This window comes from Rhinatrema bivittatum, chromosome 4 (assembly GCF_901001135.1).
Source record: "Rhinatrema bivittatum chromosome 4, aRhiBiv1.1, whole genome shotgun sequence".
Classification (NCBI taxonomy): domain Eukaryota; kingdom Metazoa; phylum Chordata; class Amphibia; order Gymnophiona; family Rhinatrematidae; genus Rhinatrema; species Rhinatrema bivittatum.
The window spans coordinates 115627391-115641039 of record NC_042618.1 but is presented as its reverse complement, the minus strand read 5'-3'; the positions used below and the strand labels follow the sequence as shown (position 1 = coordinate 115641039).

At 43.4% G+C, this 13649-nt stretch overlaps 1 protein-coding gene across 7 annotated transcripts in view; it reads left to right on the top strand.

The window, feature by feature from the left end:
* Positions 1 to 13649, top strand: part of RGS6 (regulator of G protein signaling 6) — an 831317-nt gene that overhangs the window by 608933 nt on the left and 208735 nt on the right. The gene's annotated exons all lie outside the window — the stretch shown is intronic.

The following is a 13649-nucleotide window of genomic DNA, read 5'->3' as shown; positions in this document are numbered from 1 at the left end:
AAACTCGCTCATCCGACTTAGTATTCTGTCTTTGATAGTGTACAGCAATAGGTGATTAACGGAAGTACAGTATATATATCTATTTCTTTCTTTCTTTCTTTAACAATACTTATATACTGCCTTCTTAGTCATAAAAAATGTCCAGTCATAAAATGCAAACATAATAAGAAAAAAACAGTGGGGCGGATTTTAAAAGGGTTACATGTGTAACATATGCGAGTAACCCTTTAAAACCCCTCCTGCGCGCGCCGAGCCTATTTACATAGGCTCAGTGACGCGCACAAGCCCCGGGACGCGCGTACGTCCCGGGGCTTGAAAAAATGGGCGGGGAGTGGGCGAGGCGGGGGTGGGTCCGAGGCCTCTGGCACAGCGGTTGTGCCGGGGGCTCGCACTCCGGCACTTGGCCGGCGAGCGCAACCTACGCCTGCTCAGAGGCAGGCACAACTTTGTCAACAAAGGTCAGGGGGGGTTTAGATAGGGCTGGGGGGTGGGTTAGGTAGGGGAACGGAGGGGAAGATGGGGGGGCGGAGGGAACAGGGAAAGCCATCAGGGCTCCCCTAGGGCTCGGTGCACGCAAGGTGCACAAGTGTTGCACCCCTTGCGTGCGCCGACCCCAAATTTTATAACATGCACATGTAGATTTGTGTGCGCCAGGTTGCACGCACAAATCTACGCCCGCGCGTAGGTTTAAAAATCTGGCCCAGTGTGTGTAGAATTATCCAATTTGTTATACCTTCCAGTATCTAGCAATTGTGGTTAAGAAAGCACTGAACTCGGAGTGGCATACAGACATACATAATTTAATTTTTAAATTCCTTGCTTCATCAAAATTTGGCTATAAATAATTTTTTACTTTCAAAATTAATGTTTAAGTGAACTCTTGAAAAGGATCCATTCAAACTTTTCTTTCATAAAGCAGATACATTTTAATACTCCTGATAATAACCAGTAAAGTAGGTATTAAAGCAGCTATATTAACAAAAATTATTTAAATTAATTCTTTCAAAAGTTAAAACCTCTTAATTAGCAGCTTCCAACATTATGGAGTGAATTTTTAAAGAAATTATGTACTTAAAGGTAATATATAGCAATTTTCAAAAGCCCATTTACGTGTGTAAAATCCATTCTAGTGTAAAACCTTTTGAAAATTCAGTGAAATTCCAAAGAAGTTATGCAAGTAAAGAGGATAGCTTTCTAACAGTTATGTGCACCCTCATATATGTGGATACATGGGTGCATGAAAATCTACTCCTGTATTTTATAACCTGCGTGTATATGATGCACGAAGGTTATAAAATACATGTAAATCTACCCTGCAAACATGCACATGCATGTAAAAATACACGCAAACAAACCAAAGAAATAGAGAGGAAATATCTCATTTATTATCCAACCTATTAATATCTAATTACTACCATGAAAACAACATCATCAGAAATAAGTGCAGATCTAATTTAATCCACTGCCTCTCACCACACAATGGGCCGCAGGCAATATCAGCAGTTTGTCAATCACTGTATTATAATCATTTGATGTTGTTTCCCATCTAATCCCACTATTTTTATTTAATCCACTTAAAAGCTTTATTTTCTTTAAACCCAAAACCCCAAAACTTTCATTAAATCTAATTTCTATTTAATGAAGCATTATTCACACTAAAAATTATACTTAGCTCCCACTGTAGTTCATGTTATTTTAACACTGTCCCGACATGGGCCATGTTTCGACTGTTTCCAGTCTTCATCAGGGGATGCCTTGTATCATAATTTTATATCTGCCTTTCCAACGCTCAAGTCAATCAATTCCAGAATTATTTCGTATGTAGTGATACTTTCTGAAGGTTGTATCCTTAATCTGGGCACGTGTACAAGCATGTACACGCACCCTTCCCAGCTTCTTAAAATTTGCATGCATATGTGGCTGTTTTTGAGCAAGCAACACTTCTAAAAGCAATGCATTTAGTCAGTCTATATTGGGGTAATTGAAATCTTCCTTTATTACTGTGCTGCCACATTTTTTAGTTTCCCTAATGTCAATTAGCATTTCATCATCCGTCTGTTCATTTTGACCAGATGGATGGTATGTTCTCTCACCGCTACACTCTTGCTCATTGTAAATGGGATTTCCACCCACAAGGATTCTACTGTGCATTTAGGGGCAGATTTTAAAAAGTACGCACGCGTGTTCTTTTGTTCGCGCACCCAACGCAAACAAGAGTACGCCAGATTTTAATAGATATGCGCGTAGCCACGCATATCTTTTAAAATCCGGGGTCGGTGCACGCAAGGCTGCGCAAAATCGGCAGCCTGCGTGCACCGAGCCGCACAGCCTGCCTCCATTCCCTCCGAGGCCGCTCCAAAATCAGAGCAGCCACGGAAGGAACTTTCTTTCCGGTGCCCCCACGTCCCTTTCCTTCCCCTAACTAATTCCCCCCCCCCCCCCATTTTTATTTCAAAAGGTATGCCTGCCCGGGCCGGCTGCCAGCGCGCCATGTTCTGGTCTGGGGGCTGGTCTGGAGGATGTGGCCACGTCCCCCGGAACGCCCCCTGATGACGTGCCGGCTGTGACACCCCCCGACACGCCCCCCCAGGAAAAGCCCTGGGACTTATGAGCGTCCCGGGGCTTGCGCGCGCCGCTGAGCCTATGCAACATAGGCTCGGCGCACGCAGGGGGTGGAAGGGGCAGCTTTTCGGGGGTTGCACGAGTATTTTACGCACATATCCCTTTGAAAATCTGCCTCTTAGTCTCCTGCAGGATCTTTATCCTGTTGGACTCTATGCTTCCCCTTATATAAAGTGCAATCCCCACCAGGTTGATCCATCCTATCATTATGATATAATTTGTACCCTGGTACAGCAGTGTCAAATTGGTTATCCTCCTTCCAATTATGTCTAACTCTTCAGCAGGTGCTAACTGTTCCATCTTACTTTTAGATTTCTCACATTAGTATCCAGACATTTCAAAGTATGTTTTTTATTGGTGTTAACAATCTACTTATCACTTGACAGGAGTATTTTGGAATCTTTTAACTCAGGTAGTTCTTTACCTATAGGCACGTGAATTACTATTGCTTTTATTGGAACTTCTCTATAGGGATGCCCTAACTCTTCTTTGATTTTAGTATCCTTTGAAGATACTTTCCTCTGAACCATGCACGATAAATGACTGTCAGCTTTCCCCCATGTTTTAGTTTAAAAGCTTCTCAGTCTTCTTTTTGAAGGTTAGCACCAGCAGCCTGGTTCCACGCTACTTAAGTTGGAGCCTATCCCTTTAGATAGGCTCCCCTTTCCCCAAAATGTTGCCCAGTTCCTAATAAACCTAAGGTTCCCTTCCTTGAAAAACCATCTCATTCACACTGGAGCTCTGCCTATCAATGGGGTCCTGTGCATGGAACAGGGAGCATTTCAGAGAATGCTACTATCGAGGTTCTGGATTTCAACTTTCTCCCTAAGAGCCTAAATTTGGCTTCCAGAACCTCCCTCCCACATTTTCCTGTGTTGTTGGGATCCCGGCAGCTGCGTCTTCCTTTGCACTAAAATCTTATTTAAGTCACGTGTGAGGCTTCCATCTTTGCACCAGGCAGGCAAGTTACCCAGTGGTCCACACATCCACCAGTCACCCAGCTATCTACATTCCCAGTAATCCAATCACCAGCTATGACAGCCGACCTAACTGTTCCCTCCTGGGCACTAGTCCTTGGAGACACATTATCAGTGCAAAATGATAATATTGATGGGGAGGGGGACAGGTATTTTCATTTTTCTATGGGTGGAAAAAAGTTAAAAATAAAAACAAAAAATGCCTCCTAGAGGCCCTCCAAATCTCCTCCTGCTCCAAGAAAAGCACAGAGCCTGAGCCATGTCGAGCTGGGGCCTTACCAAGTACCTCCAAACTTCCTCTCTCCTGCTACAAAATAACTTAGGGCCCAGGACTGCTAAACAGGGCAGGAACAATACCCACTAGCTCCTGCCCAGTCGCAGGCTCTTATTAAATGGCACCAGCCCTCTTGAATGGAACCAAAGTGATGTCACTTTGGCACCTGTCTCAAGTGCATTTAGCACCATGTATAAAAGTATGACCATACAACATAGTACCCGCTACATGTGAGACAGGCCCTAAAGTGACATCGCTTTGGTGTCACCCAGAAAGGCCAGTGCCTCCATTTGTAAAGAGACCGCAACAGGACAGGAGTGAGTGAGTATGACTCCTTCCCTTTACAACCATGGAAAGGGTAAATGTGGTCCTGGGAGGTGCCTGTCCCTAGCCCTATTTTTGGAAGGGGAAGGAAGGGAGTTAAAAAGCCCAACTAGGTCGGAGGGGCCTGGAGACACCCCCAGCTGCGCACAGCCAAGTTCCTAAGGCTTTTGTTGGGGTGGAAGTGGATTTGAAGAACCTCTTGGAAACCTGTTTTGATTTATTTTTTTTGTTTTGAGGTTATTTTGTTTTTAACAACATTCATATGAACTAAAAAAATACCCCCCCCCACCACACACCCCTGAAACAAAATAAAAGAACCAAAACAAAAATCTTGAATGTATTAACATAATATAGACAGCTGAAGAGTGACCTCAAGGGTTGATAAAAAAAAAGAGAGATTGACCATAAGAACATGTGACAAAGCCTAAAGAATTAAAATATCTTTAGAAAAAAGGAAAATGAGATTTAAAAATAAGATCAAAAGAGATCAATACAGCCAAATAATGGATTCATACTTTGAGAGCCATAGTCAGTTCGTTGTGCATCTGTATAGTGTTACATATCAGTCAGAAGTCAATGTGGAAGTGAGGTAAACAAATATAACCCCTGGCTACTTCTTACCCAAAAAGAATAACCAGAAGCTAAACTGTCAAATATTGAACATGCTAAATTGAAGCATCATTGGGTGGGAGATATATACTACGCTTCTTCAATTAAATTAAATCTGTCTAATATACATACATCACTTTTCCTTTGTTTAATGCCTCTGTTTTATACAACATTCAAAATGGTACGGGAATGATATCATACAATTAAATCTGTCTCATATATGTATATCACTTTCAGCTCAAGTGGTTGTGGCAGTTTTAATAGAAAAGTGGATCTCTTTTCATTTAATTAAAAGTGTCTATGATCGTAAAGGTCATTTTATTTTGTTACGGGGTACTTTATTGGGTAAATATTACTTAGCAAAACCCGTATTGCTATGTAATATTTATGACCCCAATAGTTACTTACTAGCATGTTTTTTTCAATATATAACTCATCTTATAAGTAATTTTGGAATTTCTACTATTTTGATAGAGGGTGGTTTTAATTGTGTGCATGAAGAATCAATGGATAGAACCATTACTACAAGGAGGAGTAAACGATGTAAACTCCAAGGTGTTGCTTATCTTAGTCACGCAATAGAGCTTATAAATACTAAGAGAGCTCTTCATCCTTTAGAAATGGACTATACCCATGTTTCATGTGCACATGGTAGTTCCTCATGGATTGATTATCTTTTTATATCTCGATCTTTGTTTACAATAAAAGAGACATGATATCTGAAGTTGAATTAATAAGTTTCCCAGACTTATCTCTCATGGAAGTAATATAACGAGAAACCTCCCCCCCCCCCCCCCCCATGACTTACTTGCTTTATTACTGAACTTGCTTTATTACATCTTACTTGCTTTATTACTGAACTGAAAAAAATCTAAATTTATAATACATTCAATTTTTTAATACATTCAATATAATACATTCAGTTTTAAAGGTTGAGATAGGTCCCATTGTTATTTATGATCATTTTCTTGTGTGGTTATCTCTGGGACATTTTGATAATATACCTATTTGACTGACTTGGCGTTTTCCTTTTTTTTTCATGATAAACAGTTTCACTCTTACTTGGATCAGAAATGGAAGGATTATGATTTATATAATCATCAACACTGGCAGAATCTTTCTCTCTATGGGAAAACTGTGAAAGCTGATCTTAGAGGAGAAGTTATTAGTTATGTAGCAAAGAAATGAAAAGAACTGGATAACTCTATTCTCTCTCTAGAGAAGCAATTGTGTATTAAAAAAGCTAATTTTGCAAGATACTCCAACTGTGCCAATTGAGAGAAATTTTTCACTACCCAAGCTATACTAAATTTACTGATTCAAAAATGCACCAAAAAAAATTGAATGTATTATAAATTTAGATTTTTTTCAGTTCAGTAATAAAGCAAATAAGATGTAATAAAGCAAGTTCAGTAATAAAGCAAGTAAGTCATGGGGAGGTGGAGGTTTCTCGTTATATTACTTCCATGAGAGATAAGTCTGGGAAACTTATTAATTCCACTTCAGATATCATGTCTCTTTTTGCATGATATTACAAATAATTATTATTCCTCTAATTCAACTCCCATATCTTCTATACAACATTATCTCTCGTCAATCTGCTTACCTGTTGTTTCCACAACAGTTAATGTTTTTAATTGAGTCTCTTAAACTTACTGAGATCACTGGAGTTCTTGCTTGCATGGAATTGAATAAAGCCCCAGGACTAGATGGATTAACCACAGAATTTTATAAAATTCTTATTCAATCTATAGCTGAACCATTATTATTATATTATCAGGATTTAGTTGCTGCTGGTAAATTTAGGTATGGTGTTGTTAAAGCTATTATTAGTGTTATTCCAAAACCAGGTAAAGACTCATTGCAAACTATTCTTACAGACCAATTTCTTTGTTGAACCTGGGCATGAAAGTTCTAGCAAAAATAATGGATGACAGATTGTCTCATGCCCTTCTTGATTTGGTTCATGATTCCCAGGTGGGATTTGTTTAAAGGACATCTTGTGGTGCTAAATGTCTGTAAAATTATAGGATCCATTGAAATATCTAGGAATATGCAATGAGAATCTTTATTAATCAGCTTTGATGACAAAAAGGCATTTGATAAGGTTAATTGGGATTTTTTATTCATGGTGTTAGGCCAATATGGGATTGCAGGTTTTTTCACTCAAGTTTCCCTGTTGGAGTACACTCGGAACAATTCCCAGTTAGTAGGGGTAACAGACAGGGTTGTCCTCATTCTCCTTTATTGTTTTTGCTATCTTTAGATCCTTTTATACATTCTATTCAAAATAATCAAGATAGTCCAGGTATCCCTCTGGAAAATTCGGTTTTTAAAATAGCATTTGCAGATGACCTATTATTGCATATTCTGTGTCCCACTCAGGTTTTACTATTACTGCTTTCCAAATTTCAGAAATATGGAAATGTTTCAGGTCTTACTTTAATCCTCGATAAATCTGAAGTAATGCCTGTTAGATTTTTTACTCCTTTGCAATGGAGGGGGTATTTTCCTCTAAAACACGCAACTGATTCCTTTAAATATTTAGGTGTATTTCTTGCTAATAATCCCACTACCATTTTGGATATGAATTTATCTCATCTCCTTCAAATTTTGGTGATACTCTGAAGACTTGTGTTGAGAATAGCCTCGAAAGGCCTTGCATTCTGTTACGTAAGGGTGTTTTAGTGTGCCCATGGGCCTCAGCCTGACCCCAGATGGATCCAGGACCGAACCGAGGGTTGACGGCGTGTTCCACCATGGCTGACGGTCTTACCCTCCGCCAAGCTCCCATGGCCAACAACAGATGATGTTGGAATGTGAATGGTCCTCCAACCATTCCGAGCCCTTTTGGACCTGCCGCTTGGATCGGCATGGAGCAGCAGGCCTGGCCTGAGGTCGAGGGCAGACGGGCCTTGACACGAAGACATGACACCAGGATCGATGCAACGGCGTCACAGACAAAGACTTGACACCAAAGCTGATGCGAAGACATCACAGACCAGTGGTCGATGCGACGGCATCCCAGACCAGGGTCGATGCGACGACATCAGGAACAAGACATGATACCAAGAGTGATGCAACGGCATCCAGGACGAGACGAGGAACTGACGAAGTCCAGATGAGACGAGAAGCTGGGCGGAGGACATTGGCACTGTCTCTCAGGGTGCCCTACTCAGCCCACCCAAGGGACTGAGTCGCGGACCACCCTGTCCCACTGCGCGCCCTACACAGCCCGAGGAGGCTGGTCATGGACCATGCTGGGAGTGGACAAACGCAGGGAAGGATCCAGTTGAAGCAGAACTCCAACAACGGAGCCGATGTCATCCAATGCTCCGACGGCTGGCAGGACATGACAGCTCAGGAGCACAGGACACCAGTCCACCTGCAGGCTAGTCCCCACTCGGGAAAGACGTCATCCGAGGGACTACCGGCCTACAGGACCAAAAGGCTCAGAAGCGTTGACGAAACAGCAAAGGGCAGAACATCAAGGAACCTGGGATATCAGGAAACAGAACATCAAGACGAGACACCAGGACACCTGGACGGGGACCTCAGGCACGAAGACATAACTTGACATGGCGTGACAACAAGAACTCCATGGAGAAGACGAAGAAGACCTGATGGAGCTCTGGCAGGCAGGAGCCTCCAGAGTGAAGCAACTCCGATGCAAGGCAAAGACTGACTGACAGAGCAGCCCTTTTATAGGGCTGAAGCAGGAAGTCCACTCCCTAGATGGGGCCAGCACACTTTCCTGTGCCTGGCCCTTTAAAACCAGCAGAGAATCGCGGCCGGGGGCGGCTCCAGCCGCCACTCCAGCCCGGGGATGCGGCCTTCGCGCCACGAAGATGAGCAAGACGTCGGAGGTGTTCCCGGCCGCGCTGAAGAGGGCAAAAAGGCCCGCGGCTCCGGCCGCGATGGAGGGAGACCCAATGGGCGGCCTCCGGGCCGCAGGGGAGCGCAAAGTCCATGGCTCCGGCCGTGTGGGAAGGCCGACGGTGGCGTCCTGCCGCGTCGGCAAAGAAGGAAAGCAGCGGCAGCATGGGGTGAGTGAGCCTGCTCGCGAGGGGACTCGCGGGCAGCGTTCATAACAACTTGGCTTTCTTTCCCCATTTCTTTGGTGGAAAAGATACATCTTTTTAAGATGATTTTGCTTCCTAAGTGACAGTATGTTTTTTCTATGATACCTATTTTCCTTTCCTGTAACACTGAATGGTTTCTTTTTAAATTATTCAGAAAATACCTTTGGCCGACAGGAAAACCCCATATTGCAGGAAAATACCAAGGGGGTTTGGGGTTTCCAAATAGAGCTGCTCTTTTACGACATGTTGAGGACTGGATGATGTCTTCTTCCTATTATACTCCAATTTCTGTAGAATCTGCTTTAGTGAAGCCCATCTCTTTACATTTTGCTTTACATGCATATAAAGGGCTCCTTTCGAAAGAGGCTATAAATAGTATTTTGATCTTTCTTGTGCTTAAAACATGGTGATGGCTTTGCTCACGTTTACATCTTAAATATTCTGTTTCTCCTTTTATGCCTTTTATTGGTAATTTGCATTTTTTGCCAAGATTGCAGCAAAAGGTTTTTTCACTATTGCCTACTAAGGGTGTACTGACTCTTTTGCTCAGTTGTTTGATGATACTGATAAGATTTGTTCATTTAATTTCCTTCGAAATGAGTATAATCTTACAAGTGTGAATTTTTTTAGATATCTGCAGGCCAGACATTATATACAAAGTATACCTTCTATGGTATTGCTGACTAATCATTGGAAGTTATTGTTGGATTTGTTTGATTTTCCAGACCCCTCATGACACACATTATCAGGTCTTTATAAATTTATACAATGTACAGAGACTCACTTTGATTTTCAATCTTTGTTGCACTCCTGGCAACGGGACCTGTAATTTATACTATAATTGAAGTTTATTTCTTGTTTCTCTTCTGTTAACTCTTTGTCTATGAATTTCATACTATGTGAACCCCATTATAAGTTTCTTATCAGATTCTATATGTCTCAACATAGGGCTTTTTTGGCCCATTTAACAGATAATGATTTATGTTTAAAATGTGTTGTTTTCAGGAACATTGGGTCACATGTGATGGTCCTGTATTGTTACTCAAAATTTCTGGTCTCATAATCGTACATACATGACAAATGTAGTGGACTTCATGATACACAAGGATCTGGCTTTAATTCTATTGAGGATTTCTCCTCCATTCCTTTCTGTAACAGTTGACTCTTGTGAATTTATATTATAAATTGTTCTATTATCTGACTTGGAATGAGGTTTTAAGAGTCAATCACTTCATGCCTTTTGTTCAATTTATCTTTTTAATAAATATAATTAAACATAAAAAAGAATAGCCAGCTTGTTAACATGGGGAACAGTTTATCTTCAGGATGATCCAGTGAATAGTAGACACTTTAAACCACTTGTTTTCACTTAAACTATCACAACACAAGATATGTAGTTTCCAAAACAAAGTGTTTTCACTTGATGAAAGTGGCAAGAGAAAATATTGATAACAGAACAGTTTCTTTAGATTTCTGATTGTCTTAACTTAAAGGGATATTACTTCAGAAGGAAAAGCATTCCCTTTTTCCAATAAAACTTAATAACTGATGCAGTTTACTCCAAAGACAGCCCTCATATCAAGGGACCTCTGCATCCATTATTGTTACAATAAAATTACACAGCTTACCTCTCCTTCTCTCTCCTTCGTTACATAGTCTGGATCTATTCCAGGAGTGAGGATGGATCTCTTCTTCTCTCTTACTGGAAATTGCAAAGGCTGAACTCTCCTGTGCCAGGACAAGCTCCAGCTCCTTCACAGATTTTTTTTTTCTGAAAGAGCAAATCCCTTTCTCCCAGGACAAGCAGGGTGGTAATCCTCACATGTGGGTGACGTCACTGGTCGGAGCCCTATCACAGAAAACTTTTCTGTCAAAGTTTCTAGAACTTTTGACTGGCACACTGAGCATGCCCAGCATGCCATAATCCCTGTAGCCACAGGGGTCTCCCTTCAGTCTCTTTTTTTCCACGCTGCAGTTTGCCTCACGGTTAGGAGCTCTGTGAGAATTCTCTCACTCAATTTTCCTCAGGGAAAAAACTTGAAGATTACTTCATTAAAAGTTCCCTCATAGGGGTCTCCCATCGCAATAATGTTTTTCATCGCTCGGTGAGTAAAGTTCACTGTCCCCGGTCAGTTCCTGCCCCTATATTTTTTGGTGTTCGTAGGCCATTGACCGTTTTTGGGCTTCAACCTCTGCCATCATGGCAACTGGTTTCCAAAAATGTACGGAATGTCCCCGTACCATGTCGATTTCCACCCCCATGATGTCTGTGTGCTGTGCCTCGGCTCATCACACAATGTTTCTCACTGCCCAAGTTGTGCCCAAGTTCGTGACTCTGAAGGGTAGATGGGCTCGCCTCGATAAGATGGAGACTCTGTTTAAAATCAAGCTGACTCCATCGACATCCACCCAATCGTCACCAGCAGGAGCATCGAAGAAATTAGTCATCAAACCTCACCGGAGCACCAGGGCAGCAGTGACCATCCATTACCGACTCCTTCTAAGGCATCGGTATCATCTTCTTTGGTGCTGGAGAAAGACCAGACCGAGCACCAAGGGAAGCACCAACACTGGCACTGATGCGAGTCTACCCCCAGTGACGGCACTGACACCACATCGGCCTCGATGGCTATTGAGCTGCTTGCGAAGAGGACATGGGTAGAGGAGCCCTTAACACCCTCTCCACCCGAAAAACCAAGGTGATCCCCACCGATATCGGTGCCGAGTACTGAGCTCCCACAAGTCTCTGTGAAGGTGCCAGTAGAACCTAGCCTGCCTCCCCCTGTAGCTGCGATATCTACACCAGCTTTCAGGGAGGATCTGGACGGTTTCATCCACCAGGCAGTGCTCAATGCTCTCTGAGACTTACAGCCATTGATGCCAGCCCCCATCCCGACACCGGAGCCATTGATATTTACTAGAGATGTGAATCGTGTGATCGATCGTCTTAACGATCGATTTCGGCTGGGAGGGGGAGGGAATCGGATCGTCGCAGTTTGGGTTTTTTAAATATCTTGTAAATCGTGTAAATCGAAAACCGGCACACTAAAACATCCCTAAAACCCACCCCGACCCTTTAAAATAAATCCCCCACCCTCCCGAACCCCCCCAAAATGCCTTAAATTACCTGGGGTCCAGAGGAAGGGTCCCGCTGTGATCTTTTACTCTTGGACCTCCGGTGCGTTGTAGAAATGGCGCCGGTGCTACCTTTGCCTTGTCATATGACAGGTCAAAGGTAGCGCCGGCGCAATTTTGTTTTTTGTCCCCCGATGTCAGGAGCGTAGGAGATCGCTCCCGGACCCCCATGGACTTTTGGCCAGCTTGGGGGGGCCTCCTGACCCCCACAAGACTTGCCAAAAGTCCAGCGGGGGTCCGGGAATGACTTCCTGCACGCGAATCATTTTCCGTACGGAAAATGGCGCCGGCCATACGCCGTATGGCGGCGCCATTTTCCATATGGAAAAATGATTTGCGGTAGGAGATCGCTCCCGGACCCCCGCTGGACCCCCAGGGACTTTTGGCCAGCTTGGGGGGGCCTCCTGACCCCCACAAGACTTGCCAAAAGTCCAGCGGGGGTCCGGAATGACCTCCTGCAGTCGAATCGTGTTGCCGTACGGCCGGCACCATTTTGAAGAGCCAATCCAAGCAAACAGTTCTCGATGCCCTCAAGCTCACTATCAATCTGCTACACTCGTTGGGATTTCCCATCAACTACCAAAAATCCCATCTGACTCCATCTCACCTTCTGACTTTCATCGGAGCAGATTTGGACACCATAGTGGCAAAGGCCTTCCTGCCCAATGGTCGTGCAGACACACTTTCCAAGCTAGGTATGTCTCTGCGCACGAAACACACAGCTTCAGCCCATCAATTCCTAACATTGCTGGACCACATGGCTTCCAAGGTCCACATCACTCCTATGGCCAGATTTGCCATGAGAATAACTCAATGGACTTTGAAGTCTCAGTGGCTCCAAGCCACTTAACCTCTGTCAACACAGGTTTATGTAACCCACCAGCTATGTTAATCACTTCTCTGGTGGACAAACAACTTGTTACAGGTCTACACTTCCAGCAACCAGTTACACAAGTGACCTTAACCACGGATGCCTCCGACTTGGGTTGGGGAGTTCATGTGAACAATCTTCAGTCTCAAGGTACTTGGACGAAACTCGAAGCAACATTTCAAATCAATTTCCTAGAGCTTCGAGCTATATGTTATGCCCTATATATGTTCAAGGACTCCTTTTCACACAAGTTTGTTCTCATACAAATGGACAACACAGTTGCAATGTGGTACTTGAACAAGCAAAGCGGCACAGGCTCTTATCTCCTCTGCCAAGAAACCGCGCAGATCTGGGCCTGGGCCCTTGCACACTCCATGTATCTCTGGGCCACTTATCTGGCAGGCATACAGAACGTAGTAGCAGATCGCCTCAGCCGACAGTTCCATCCCCACGAGTGGTCTCTGGATCATGTGGTAATGACCAGAATCTTCCAACGCTGGGGTCAACCAACAATAGACCTCTTTGCATCCGAACTATATCACAAAGTGGACAGATTCTGCTCCCTGTACAAGCAACAAAACAAGTTAATCATGGACGCCTTCGCTCGCCCCTGGAACACAGGCCTCCTATACGCATATCCCCTGATGCTGCTGATAGCCAAAACTCTAGTGAAGCTACAACAGGACAAAGGGTCAATGATACTCATAGCCCCGTATTGGCCTCGACAAGTATGGTTTCTAGAGATGTGAATCGGA